Source organism: Amblyomma mixtum, chromosome 4 (genome assembly GCF_055824585.1).
Source record: "Amblyomma mixtum isolate Tamu chromosome 4, ASM5582458v1, whole genome shotgun sequence".
Taxonomy (NCBI): domain Eukaryota; kingdom Metazoa; phylum Arthropoda; class Arachnida; order Ixodida; family Ixodidae; genus Amblyomma; species Amblyomma mixtum.
This window is the reverse complement of record NC_143015.1, coordinates 138,584,134-138,598,507: the sequence shown is the minus strand read 5'-3', so window position 1 is coordinate 138,598,507 and position 14,374 is coordinate 138,584,134. Positions and strand designations below refer to the sequence as shown.

At 53.1% G+C, this 14,374-nt stretch overlaps 1 non-coding gene across 1 annotated transcript; it reads right to left on the bottom strand.

The window, feature by feature from the left end:
- Positions 1-2,715: 2,715 nt before the first annotated feature.
- LOC149348439 (U1 spliceosomal RNA) lies at positions 2,716-2,874 on the bottom strand. Its single transcript, XR_016282598.1, has one exon. It is a non-coding gene; the product is annotated as a U1 spliceosomal RNA (small nuclear RNA).
- Between the last annotated feature and the right edge of the window lie 11,500 nt (positions 2,875-14,374).

Here is a 14,374-nt window from a genome sequence, read left to right as displayed (position 1 = left end):
GCAAGTGCACGCCTAATTCTTTCGAGGAACAAAGACTGGCATGTGATAGCCACAAGTTCTCAGGGAAGGCCGTTCCAGTCGTTCGCAGTCCGGGGGAAGAATGTTGGAGAAAATGTAGTTGTGCTGGCGCGAGGTCGTGGCACTTGCTGCTGATGGCCTGTGCGGAGGGAGATGCGTGGACGGGAAATGTTCTTCGGAGCATTTTGTATCGCGAAATCACGCAGCATTACGGGCTAGAAAGGCTCATTATCCCACCTTCGCATAGAAACTTAACCAAATAACGTGAGGTACTATGGAGACAACTCCAAACTAACTCTCCTTAACCCCGCTGTCCTAAGCCATGTGTACTCGGGTAGATCTAAACCGAAGTACAGCAAATGCGGCTGTAAAGCCACCGTAGACTAGATCTTCTGGAACTGCCCGACAGATCTCCCGCGAGTATCACTTCAGAGGCTCGCGTACCCGAGCCCGGGGAAGACCTTGCTGCCCAGCTCTGACCTGGGAACGCAAGTACAGGTCGTGACAAGAGCCCAAAAGGTCGCCGCCAGTCTCCAGTGACGGCCACCTAGCGAGATGAATGCATCCACTTATTACTCAAACCGATAAAAAAATATTCGATTCAATCAAATTGGAGCTTTTGGTTGTACGTGACCATGACCCTGAATAATCCGGTTTATCTTACAATAGTTGCTGGGCGAGCTGGTTCATAATTTTAATTGACCGCAAATTGCGCTGACAAAGAGACACAGTAAAAAATTGAGTAAATTGGTTTTTGAGGAAAGGAAATGGCGCAGTAACTGTCTCGCATTTCGACGCTGGCTTCATCAGCAGTGCGCGGATGAGCGGCTTCTTCTCCGCCTCTTCACCAATACATTGCTGTGCCCGGCAGCACTAAAACATTTTGACCCCTCCTTTAGCGGCAACTGCCCGCACTGTGGTGCGGTGTCTTCGGACACCTATCACATGGTGTGGGCCTGCCCCTCCAACCCGGCCATTCCCCCTATCCCCAACCCAACCCGGGAGGACTGGGAGGCGACCCTGCTCGGCTGCCACGACTTACAGGCCCAACAAGCCTTAGTCGGGCGCGCCCGGGCGGCGGCTACCGCCACTGGGGTCCCAAACTAGGGACCTCCACCTAGTGTTTGTAAGGATCTGTCCCTTACGGGCCGATCCAAACACCTCCTGTTCTGAATAAATGTTTTCACCACCACCACCACCACCCTCCTCAGCACTAGGAGTAATCACTTGAAGCGGCAGGAAAAAGGAAAATAAGCGTTTTGCATTGTAGCAGGAAGCATGGTAAGTGACGGCGTTCCAGTCACGGTGTGCGTAGCTGAGAACCCGGAGAAGGCAAACGATACACAAAATGAATGGACACCAGAATCTCTCGTAGCCTCATGTGCTATGGCACGCCACTGCTACTACGTGGAATTCCACCTCCTGCCGGAGTGCGAGTGCGGAAGTGTTTAGTTTGAAGGACTGAAAAAGCAAATTTCATTGATGGCTCTATGCTTGCCGGAGCTCTATTACCCCGGCCAACTATACAAACAGAAAAAAAAAACAATTATTCCAATATTCTAGTCACGTATACAGAGATCCTACAGACTACAGGCTAAGTAGGAGGGAATATACTCTACCAGGCGAAGAGTTAACGAAGACTTCAAAAATAACACTAAGAAAACTGCAAGTTAATATATTTATTAGTCTGAAAAAACTTGGCTCTATGTATTGAGACAAATCTGACCCGCAATGTGCCTTCTGCGAGCAGGTAACGGACCTATACCATATGTCAGTGCACGTTGAAGAACCCCGGGTGGTCGAAATTTCCGGAGCCCCTCACTACGACGTCCTTCATAGCCTGAGTCGTTTTGCGACGTTAAATCCCCATAAACCAAAACCTATATCTCGTAATAAAGACTAACAAAGAACAACGATTAAGAGGTTATGCTGATCCAATGGTCTAGCGGCGGGAGGGGACGCTGTCCCTGGACCCTGGAGTCAAGCTCGAACTGGTGGTAACGGCAAGAGCAGCGGCAGCAGCCAACCTTCTGGACTAGGAAGACCATACGCCACTGTTATCTCTGCTCAATAAAAATGTGTATCATCGTCTTCATGCCTGCTCCTGTTAACTGGATGCAGTATGGAGAGACGAGATCATGTGAAAGCCGGCACCCACAAGCTTTCTTTGCATCCAGTCCTGAAGACTGTCCAGTGAACGGAGGCGAACTTACGGTATGGTAGGAAAGCACTTGTCGCACGGATTTGTGAGACGAAAAATTCAGGGGACACTTAGGCTCCACCACAAGGGTATGACACGACGACCTCGCAGACACGTACACTGTCGTTTCTTTGTTTTCATTTTAATTTGTTTTATTTTATTACCGAAAGCACACAAGAAAAAAATTTTCAGGAATGACACAGTATTTACTCGAGAAAAGGAAAACAGTAGCGCCGAAAAACACACACACAGCTGAAGAACGACGTAGGACAAGCGCTCCTGCGTCGTTAATCGTTTTTCCTTTCTCGAGTACAATGAACTATCTAGCCCCAATAGAAGTTCTAAACGACGCAGTATTTTTCTCTGAACCGCGCCGCAAGGGAAGGGATGTTCCGTTGTGGAAGGCTTCGGTATAATTGTTAAGGGAATGGAGAGAGGTGTAGGAGAAATCTGAAAGAGCATGTTCGAGCCCGAGTCCCCGAGGATAGCTGCATGAAGAAGGTACGTCTGATTTCGGCCCCACTACCAAAAATTATATGCCCCAACTACCCCAGTTAGGCGTAGTGGCGCGCTTCAGCCTGCCGCAGTGCAATGGCAGGCCTCGACACGGAGCCCCGACCTTGCTGATCGCCGGCGACCCAGCACCAGGTAAGTATGCTAACTCGCCTGCTGAAAACGGACGCCATCTGATTCATACCTCTGTTCAGTACCAGTGACCAAAGCACTTCTTACACGAAGTTCCTTACTCCGCACTTGTCAGAATCTTGTTGAAAAGCAACTACTGGGCTCGGTGGGACCGCCGACACGAAGTAGTATTTCTAGTTAACCTACCAATTCGGTGTAGCTAAAAGAAACAGATCAGGTGTTAGATGAGTTTGCACCTTGTGATGAAGTTGCACGAACGGCTAGCTGCGAACAGAGTGGTCGCTGCCGCACGTGCATCTTGACTTCGTCACAAGATTTTGCTCGTGGGAGAGTTCACGTCCCTGCATTTCGCATACTGAACTTCCTCGCCGCACACCCGCCCCGCCACGTGGAGCTGATATGGGTGCCTGCCCACTCCGGGAATCCCGGGAACGAGGACGCCCGAGTTTCTCTCAAACGGGCACCGGCGGCTTCCGATCTGGGGTTTTCGCGGGAGCGCATGCTCTCATTCAGTGAAATGACGCAGGCCTGCGAAGCTGAGCGTCGACTCTACCTCCCACCCCATCCCTCCCTCGACAATTACCATCAGATACTTTGGAGGCGACTCTAAACACGCACTTTACTCTCCCCTTATATACGCTCGCCCTATCACCAAGTCCACACAAACCCCTCCTGTACCCTCTGCCACCACCCCAAAGCCACTCTCGACCATATCCTTTTCCTCTGCCCGGCGGACCCTCCCCCGCGGGGCCTGGAGCACCTTACCCCTTGGGAGGCATGGGAGACCCTACTGCGCTCCGAGGGCCCGGCCAAGCAAGCCATCGCCGTAGGCCGGGCTGCCAGCGTGATGAGCCTCAGGGACATGAACGTTTGAGTGCAGTGGGGCCTTGCGGGGGCCCAAGGACCTACGTATCCCAAACTCCCCAGTTTCAAATAAAGTTTTCACCACCACCACCGGTCGTTACACTGATCTGTTAGGTAACTCAGGTGGTCGAAATCATTCCAAGCCCTGTAGTGTGGCTCAGTGAATAAGGCGCTCCTCTACCGAGGCGGAGTACCCGGGCTCGAACCCGACCACGGTGGCCGCGTTTCGATGGAGGCGAAACGCGAAAGACGCCCGTGTGCTGTGCGATGACAGTACACGTTACCAAGTGGTCGAAATTATTCGGGAGACCTCCACTACGGCACTTTTCTCTCTTTCTTCTTTCACTCCCACCTTCCTCCCTTCCCTTACGGCACGGTTCAGTTGTTCACCGAGATACGTGAGACAGTTACTGTGTCATTTCTTTTTGTCAAAAACAATTTTAGATTTTCAATGTTTATCCATGCCAAACGCCGCGGTTCAGGTCTCCGTCTGGTGGTGGTGGTGGTGAAAACATTTATTACGAATGAGCAGGAGGTATGTTTGGATCAGCCCGTAAGGGACCGATCCTTACAAACACTAGGTGGAGGTCCCTAGTACGGGACACCAGTGGCGGTTGCCGCCGCCCGGGCGCGCCCGACTAAGGCTTGTTGGGCCTGTAAGTCGTGGCAGCCGAGCAGGGTCGCCTCCCAGTCCTCCCGGGTTGGGTTGGGGATGGGGGGAATAGCGGGGTTGGAGGGACAGGCCCACACCATGTGATAAGTGTCAGAAGACACTGCACTACAGTGGGGGCAGCTGCCGCTAAAGGAGGGGTCAAAATGTTTTAGCGCTGCCGGGCACAGCAATGTATTGGTGAAAAGGCGGAGAAGGAGCCGCTCATCCGCCTTCTTCAGGCCTTTACATGGGCTAGGGTAAAGGCGATGACAATTTTGATAATATGTTGTAATATCTTTGAATGTATAGACCGGATTAAAATCGGGTTCCTGATCGGACGGGGAGGAGAAAACAGCCCGGTGAGAGAGCGCGCGGGCGGCTGCGTCTGCTGCCTCGTTTCCTGCCAACCCCTGATGAGCAGGGGCCCATATGAGGTAACGGTGTGCGGGGTCCGTATCCCGTATGCAATTTTGGTATATTCGATAGGCTAGGAAGGGAGTGCAGCCTTTTTCGACGTTCCGACAGGCCCCTCGCGAGTCGGTGATTATGTATTTTGAATTGGAATGTGAGGCCGCGAGAGCAATCGCGACCTCTTCTGCTTGTGTTGCACTGCGGGCTCTGAAAGTTAGGCCGTTAACTGTGTTGTTGTTGTGAACTACCGCGGCCGTGTACCATCCCCCGTGGTGAGGGCCGGAGGCGTCGACGTAGTATACACCTGTTTTGTTGCCATAATATCGGGCTAGCGCTTCCGCTCGTGCCAGGCGCCGACCATTATGGTCTTCATGTGACATGTTTGCTGGAAGAGGCCGCACGTGGAGGGCACGTCTCCACAGTTCCGGGATGCGAAACCTGTCTTCCATTGGAGGGGTGTGTTGGATATGGAGTCGAGCAAGAAGGCGGCGACCCGACTCCGTTAGCGACAAGCGCGTGTACTGGTTTGTAAGGTGCGCCTCCCGGAGTTCCCGGAAAGTATTCACCACCCCAAGAGCCATAAGCCGGCTGTTTGAAGTAGTGATGGGGAGGTCAAGGGCACGTTTAACAATTTTGCGAAGGATGACCTCAAGGGCGTCCTCCTCTTGTTTCCGTAGGTGGAGATAAGGAGTCGAATAGAGAATTCGACTAGTTACGAAGGCGTTTGCCAGCCGCAAGGCATCCTTACTTCGTAACCCTCCGCGTTTGTTGGAAACCCGGCGGACCATGCGGCCCACCTGGTCCCCCACCTTACGGAGTTTGGCCAATGTAGTGTCTGGCCGCCTGTGTTTGTGGATGTAGAGTCCGAGTACCCGTATCTCATCACTTTCGCGTATGGGACCACTCGCAAGAGAGAGAGATATTTTAGTTGTGCACTTCTGTGAGGGGCGGAGGTGCACAAATTCCGATTTTTGAGGGGAACATTGAAGACCGCAGCGGCGGGCGTAGCGGTCTACTATCGTCGCCGCTGTTTGCAGGCTGGTTTCAATGTCTCCTGTGCTGCCCTGCGTGGCCCACAGGGTGATGTCATCGGCGTACAGGGCGTGCTGCACGCCGGCGACACCACTCAGCTGGGCCGGCAGGTGCATCATGGCCAGATTGAAGAGCAGCGGGGAAAGTACCGCGCCTTGAGGGGTTCCCCGCGTGCCGAGTAGGTAAGGACCATGGTCTCTATCTTGAATTCGAATGTAGGATTGACGATCTATTAAAAATTGTCTTATGTATTGGAATGTATTGAGGCCACAGTCGGTGTGACTTAGGTTAGTGTTGTGTCCCCTTATTGCTTTTGTGTGTGTGCGCCCCCGCATCCTCCTCCTAACGACCACTCGCATCCTCCTCCTAACGACCACTCGCATCCTCCTCCTAACGACCACTTGCCCCTCGTCGCACGCTGTCGCCAGATGCCCCCCCATGGTGCGCCCCCGCATCCTCCTCCTGTTTTGGGAAGCCACTCCCTCCCGTGGACGCTTCTCCGCTCCCTCCTTTCTTCGGGCGGCCAGTTCGGCTCCTGCCTCGGTCGACGCTGGTCGCACCCTCATCGGCTTTAAATAAACGAAGTCTTAAAGTACCGTGTGCGTCTTTCGCTGCATTCAACACAGCGACCGGACACGACAGTGGCGACGAGAAAGTGGATTCGACCCGCGCTACGCAACGCTATTGACAAGCCATGGCTACGCGAGGGTTTCCCAATCAGATACCAGAGTTCAACGGCTCATCGTGGTCATCGTGGGTTGGACGCCTTCAGTTCTACTTTGAAGCTAACAACATCACAGACCCAGCCTTGAAGAGGGCCAACCTGCTGACGCTGTGCGGGGAGCAGACCTACGATACTGTCTGCGCCCTTATTCAGCCAAGCACACCAGCGGCAGTGTCTTACGACGACATCGTAAAAGCGCTGCAAAAGCACTACGACCCAAGGCCATCCGAGGTCTACAGCCGGGCTCGCTTCCAACGACGAGATCAACTGGGAGAAGAAACTGTGAGCGCCTACGTAGCCGCGCTCAAGAAGCTCGCTGCCGACTGCAATTTTGGAACGCTGTCGACAACAGCTACCGGGCAGGAGGGAGACGCAGCTTCTTCTGCTAACACCACCATGCTTCCCTTGGACGTGATGTTACGCGACAGATTTGTGTGCGGACTGAGTGACGAGTCACTGCAGCAGCGCCTGTTCGCTGAGAAGGACCTCACATTCAGCAAAGCTTACGACATCGCCGTTCGAGCGGAGAGCGCCGGTCACCAGCAGAGAGGGATTCGCCGGTACACCGAGCCGGTACACCAGACAAGCAACCAGGTGCGCAAGCCTTCTGTTGTTGTAAAATCGGTCAAAAAGGCACAACGCTGCTGGCGGTGTGACGACCAACACAACCCCCAGGGATGTCGATTCCAGTCAGCCACGTGTAATTTTTGCCACAAGCGAGGGCATATCGAAAGAGCATGCATTACGAAACGGAGACTTGCCAAGATAAAGTCACCTTCCCAGCCTAATCACAGCGTCAACGCCTCAGAGAATACGCCGCTATCTGATCTCCATGGAACAACATCAGCAACACCATCTGTGTTGTACGACCTGAACACCATGAATCTCGGCACGCGACCGAAGATTTTTACAGAAGTAAGCGTACATCACCAGCTGATTAAGTTCGAGGTGGACTCCGGCGCAGCCTGTACTCTGATCAGTGAGGACACGTTCCGAACTTCATGGCCATCTGACGCACCCGCCCTGCAACAAGACGACACGCACCTGCGAACGTGGTCAGGACAGAATCTGCCACTATTGGGCTCTGCCAACGTGCAGGTTAACTACAACGGCCAGACCCATACGCTACCTCTGCTTGTTGTGAAGGGCACAGGATCAAGCCTTCTAGGGAGAAACTGGTTTTCTCCACTAGGCGTGATGATATGCGGCATACACCAGACGCCGAGCCAGAACATGGTTGAGCAACTGCAAGAGAAATACGAAAGAGTATTCTCGGAAGAGATTCCAGGAAACGAAGGGCCCCCGGTCACACTGGAGTTGTTGGACAACGCGCAACCCAAATTTCTGAAGGCCAGGCCGGTGCCGTTTGCTCTCCGAGATTCAGTTGAAAAAGAGTTGGACAAACTGGAGCAGCAAGGTGTCATCGAGCCGACGCAGCATTCAGAATGGGCCACACCACTTGTCGTAGTTCGCAAGAAGAACGGAACCATACGCCTCTGCGGAGACTACCGGAGCACCGTCAATCTTGCGACTAAAGCGTCCTCTTACCCGCTACCGACACCTGAAGAAGTATTCAGTGTACTACGTGGCGCAAGAGTCTTCAGCACATTGGACCTCACCCAGGCGTATCAGCAGCTGAAGGTGAGCGAGTCAACTGCTGAATTATTGGAAATTAACACACTGAAAGGCTTGTACAAAGTCAAGCGACTGCCTTTTGGCGTAGCTGCAGCCCCGGCCATATTTCAAAAATTCATGGAGACAGTGCTTCAGGGCATCCCAGGAGTTTGTGTCTACCTTGACGATGTCATCATCAGTGGCACTTCCACTGAAGAGCATGCAGTGCGCCTAGAGCTCGTTCTCGAAAGGCTAGCAAACGCTAATTTGTGCATAAGCAAATCGAAGTGCTGTTTTGCGGTGCCAGAGGTGCAATTTCTGGGACACCGAATTGATGCGGAAGGCATTCACCCTACCGAGGACAAAGTGCGAGCGATCACAGAAGCACGAGCTCCAACAAACAAGCAGGAGCTACAGGCTTTTCTCGGACTCTTGACGTTCTACGACCGGTTCTTGGAACAAAGAGCTACCGTGGCCAACGACTTATACCAACTCCTTCGGAAAGATGTGACATGGACATGGTCGCCACGCCATCAGCAGTCATTCGATGCCCTGAAAGACCTGATTCGAAGATATACAGTCCTCCGCCACTACGACGAAAGGAAGCCTCTGCTTTTGGCTTGCGACGCATCACCGTACGGAGTCGGCGCGGTTCTATCGCAAACTGACGAGCAAGGAAGGGAAGCTCCCATCGCCTTCGCCTCACGTACGTTGTCGCAAGCAGAACGCAACTACGCGCAACTTGACAAAGAAGGGCTAGCCATCGTCTACGCGGCGACACATTTTCACCAGTACATTGCCGGCCGGAAGGTGACCTTTATAACCGATCACCGACCGCTATTGGGCATTCTGGGACCACAAAGGCCTATGCCACCAACTTTGTCTCCGCGAATGACACGTTGGTGCATCAAACTCTCAGCGTACGACTACGCTCTGGTCTACCGCAATGGGAGTAAACATCAAAACGCCGATGCGCTAAGCCGTCTGCCACTAGACGCAACTGTTGACGAACCATTTCCACCAGGAGACGTTCTGATGTTCGAAGCACTGCCAGAACCTCCGCTTACAGCAGGCACAGTTGCAGCATCTACGCAGAAGTGCGCAGCTCTCCGGCTAGTTTACACAGCTGTTCAACAAGGCAACGTGCATAAACTCAAAGGGGACAACTTCGACGCTTACCGCAGGCGAGCTACAGAGTTGAGCACCCATCGCGGCTGCATCATATTTGGGTCCCGAGTTGTGATGCCGAGAGAACTACGCGCTCAAGCTATGTCTCTCATCCACGCCGGACATCGGGGCATCGTTGCAATGAAAAAGTGTGCCAGAAGCTACATGTGGTGGCCTGGCATTGACAACGACATCGAAACAGTGGTGCGAGAATGCAAGCCTTGCCAGAGCAGCCGGAGCGCCCCGCCGAAAGCTCCTGTCCCAGAATGGGAAAAGCCAGACACACCATGGCACACACTGCACATTGATTTTGCAGGACCAATTGAGGGCTGCACTTTCCTTGTGGTCGTAGATGCCTACACAAAGTGGCTTGAGATAAGGCAAATGGGACAGACGACTTCGGCAGCAGTCATTGACAACCTCCGATCACTATTTGCAACGTTCGGCCTGCCGCGCAAGGTAGTGTCGGACAACGGAACACCGTTTGTGTCTGCGGAGATCCTCAAGTTTTATCGCGACAACGGGATCTCATCAGTTACATCGGCCCCCTACCACCCAGCGACAAACGGACAAGCCGAGCGCTACGTAGCCGAGCTAAAACGCGCCCTTGAAAGAGATCAGACAGGCTCGCTGCAGCGCCGCCTTGCGCGCTTTCTCTTCAAGCAGCACACGACGGTTCAGAGCACAACAGGCGAGACCCCCTCGAAAATGATGTTCGAGCGTGAAATGCGAACCCAGCTCACAGCCATCCTCCCCGAGCCAAAGGCAGAGACGTTCCGGGAAGAAAAAGCAATTCCGCGCTGCGGCACGCTTAATGAGGGGCAGCGCGTCCTCGCCCGACAGTTTCTGAAAAAGCCACGCTGGGAGGAAGCTACAATTGTCAGACGCATAGGCCTGCGCTCTTGGCTCGTCAACATACATGGCACAGTAGCACGCCGACATCTCAACCAGCTGCGTAGATTTACGACGCCGTCTGAGAGCTGTCCGCCAGCGGAGAGAACACGTGCACCATCTTCCCACATAGCCTGGCACCTCTTCCCGGAAGAAGAGACTTCGCCCAGGACAGACCTAGGAGACACAGCGAACAACAGCCAGCCTACAAGTGTTTCTCCCCCGAGCGCACAAAGCCAGCGCGCCTCCACGCGTGAGCGCCGACCCCCTGCACGATACCAGGCAACTTTCTAAGGGGGAAGGAAGTGTTGTGTCCCCTTATTGCTTTTGTGTGTGTGCGCCCCCGCATCCTCCTCCTAACGACCACTCGCATCCTCCTCCTAACGACCACTCGCATCCTCCTCCTAACGACCACTTGCCCCTCGTCGCACGTTGTCGCCAGATGCCCCCCCCATGGTGCACCCCCGCATCCTCCTCCTGTTTTGGGAAGCCACTCCCTCCCGTGGACGCTTCTCCGCTCCCTCCTTTCTTCGGGCGGCCAGTTCGGCTCCTGCCTCGGTCGACGCTGGTCGCACCCTCATCGGCTTTAAATAAACGAAGTCTTAAAGTACCGTGTGCGTCTTTCGCTGCATTCAACACAGCGACCGGACACGACAGTTAGTGAGTATGATCTCATGTGTTACATTGTCAAATGCCCCTTTAAGATCCAAGGCGAGTACTACCCGGTCATTATGGGGGCATTCGAGGGGGTCAAGGACTTCCCGATTGTGTTGCAGGAGGACATCCTGTGTGGATCTGTGTGGGCGGAATCCGAACATGGTGCTCGCAAAGACTTGTTTGTTTTCAAGATATGTAGATAACCGATCCCGCACCATCGTCTCCATTAGTTTGCCCACACATGAGGTGAGAGAGATGGGGCGGAGGTTATCTGTGTCAATTGGTTTGCCAGCTTTAGGAATAAAAGTGACCAAAGCCGTTTTCCATTCGATTGGCAGGGGGGTGTCCCCGCGCCAAATCGCATTGACGTATTCCAGGAGGGACTGGTATGCCAAGTCGGGCAGGTTCGTCAAAAGCTTGACGGTGACCTTATCCCGTCCTGGCGCAGTGCCCCGTTTCATTTTGGCGAGAGCCGCCCGCAGATCATGGAGCTGGAAAGGTTGATCCAGCTCCGTGTTCTCTCTGCCTGCATAAGAGTACGCAGATCCACGGGGGTCTTGGGCTGTACACAGATACTGGTCCCGAAGTTTCTGTGCCAGTTGAGTCGTGTTGCCAGAAAAAGCGTGCAGGGCTCGGTGCAAATGTTTTTGTGTTTCGGTTCGTGTTTGTGTTGGGTCGGTTAGGGCTCGAAAGAGACGCCACGTGTTTCGGCTGGACATTTGTCGCGCGGCCGTGTTGCATCTATCTACCCAGTTGGTGTCGGCGAGTTGGGCCGCGTACTCTGCCGCTTTCTGGGTAAGCTCGGCAATTCGAGCTTTAAGCTTTCTATTGTGTTTCTGGCGTCGCCAACGGCGGACGAGGCTGCGACGGGCTTCCCAGAGGTGTAGAAGGTGGTTATCCACGTCCGTGACCGCCTCTGAGAGCTGGATGTGTGTTTCATGCGAGGAAAGGTGTGCCAGCAGCTGTTGGGACCATGCTGTGTAGCCTTGCGCGGAAATGGGTGTGTTATCAATGGAGTTAAAATTTTGCCTGAATTTCGTCCAATCTGGGATATGGGCTTGTGTTCTGGGACGCTTGAGGGGGCGTGTGCGTAGTGTAGTATTTATGATGCAGTGGTCGCTACCGAGGGTCTCCTCGGTGTTGAGCCAGTCTGCGTGTCGCATGTTGCGAGTGAAGGTTAAGTCCGGACACGTATCCCGTGTCACGGAATTTCCTAGCCGGGTTGGGTGGACAGGGTCCGTGTGGAGGGTGAGGCCCAACGTGGACGCAAGCTCCGCCAGCTTCCGCCCGCGCGACTCCTCCTTGCGATACCCCCACTGCTGACTGGGAGCGTTAAAGTCGCCCACAATCAGCAGGGGATCGCGGCCCGCTACTCTTAGCGCGCGGCTAAAGAGGTCCGCAAAAGTCACTCGCTTTAGTTTGGGAGAGCAGTATACGTTGAGTATATGCAACGGTGGGTCCCTGCGGCGGACTGGTAGGAGGGTCACCATTACATAAGAGTACTCTAGTTGGAGGTCGAGATCCACTAGGTTGGCTGTGTAGTCTTTGTGAACGAGAAGACAAGACGCGGGATCCTGTTGGAACGTCGTGTAATTTGAAATTGTGGCGCCCAGGCCTGGCTCTTGGAGGGCAACCACGGCTGGTAAGGACTCGAAAGTTTCAAGGTAGAGGCGGAAATTGGCCCGCTTAGTGCGGTCCTTAAAGCCTCTACAGTTCCACTGTGTTATTGAAGTTGACATGGCCGAATTGGATTCCGTCTGGAGCAAGGACCTCGGCACCTTATCTTTACGCATAACCTCTGCTCCATCTGTCTGCAAATTTCAGCAGTGATGGTTTGGTTTGGTTTATGGGGTCTAACGTCCCAAAGCGACTGAGGCTACGAGAGACGCCGTAGTGGAGAGCTCCGGAAATTTCGACCACCTGGGGCTCTTGTTGCACAGCTAGGCTCGCCGCACTCGCTATGATGGCGCAGTGGGTGCACATCATTCGACTGTTGAGCGCAAGCACGCAGGACCAAATCCCGACCCCGGCGGCCGCGTTTCCCTGAAAGTGAAATCGAAAAAGGGTGCCCCTGCAGGACGAGGAGAGTGCATATTGATCCCCAGGCTTTGAAAATTATTCAAGCGCTTCGTATCAATTTGCGCAGCGCTTTCCTTTGAAAAGTTAAAGATCCACAGGTGGTCGAAATTATTCCGGAGACCTACACTACGGCACCTTTTTCTCTCTTTCTTCTTTCACTCTTACCTTCCCTCCTTCTCATACGGCGCGGTTCAAGTATCCACCGAGATACGTGAGAAAGTTACTGCGCCATTTCCTTTCCTAAAAACATTAAAAATAAGGACTGAAAGGCCCTGTAGCTATCATTTCTCTGTGGACCCCTCAATCGCTTCGTGAAGGAAGGGACGAAGGAAGGAATGAAAGGAGAAACTGAGAAAGATATGCCGTTGTGGTCTCGAATAATTTCGGCTGGCTGGGGTTCTTTAATGGGCACTGTCCACTCAGCATACGGGTGCCTTTTGCGTTTCGCCACGGCCGGGATTGAAACTGCTCAACCGTGTTCTGTGTGGTGTCAGTGCACAGCAAAGAATTCCTCTGCGATATCAGTGCACTTTAAAGATTCCCAGGCGGCCTGAATTATTCCGGAGCCCTTCACTATAATACCTCTTATCTCTCGTCTTTCACTCCCGCCTTCCTCCCTTCTTTTGCGGTCTGCTTCGGGTGTGCGACGAGATGTGACGCAATTACTGCGCCATTTCATTCCTAAAAAGCCCATTTAAAATTTTTTCCTCCTCTATCGCACTTCTTATTTCTCCCTTATTTCGCTATCTGTTTGCTTCCTTCTTTCACAGTGCAGTCTGCGTGTTCAACGAGGAAAGATTAGAAAAAGCTGGATGAGGTTCAACCCTGCTGAAGCTAGTTTACCGAGCGGGAAGCTCCATTCAGCATGCTCAGACATATGCATCAGCTATGTGGTCACCACATCAGGCTTATTTAATTCATTCCCTCGAAGTAATTCAGAACCGTGCAGCGCGTTTTATTTCTCACGACTACAATCGTCGTTCCAACTTAACAAGCACCAAGTTATCTTTATCGCTAACAAGTTTACAGACACGTAGGGATATCGCACTTCTTTGCTTACTACAGAAACTAATGTACAGTCGTCACGCGTCAACACTGCCACTTACGCGCCTAATGCGCACTTCAATAATCTTAGCTTGCAACGTCTATTCGGCCGAACACACGTTTAATTATTCTGCTTTCCCACGTGCTATCAAGTGTTGTAATGGTCTTCCGGATTGCATTGCTACCAAACGTGACACATTAATGTTTAAAAACAAATTGACCACCTTTATGCACCCATGATATAGCAAGAAATCACCGCGCGGATGAGGTCGCGCGAACTACTCTCCAGGATGACGGTTTTGTGTCGATTCCCCTTTCGAGATCCGACGCAGCGGGCAGGCTTCGCGCACTTGTGCGGGACATCACGATTCCCGCA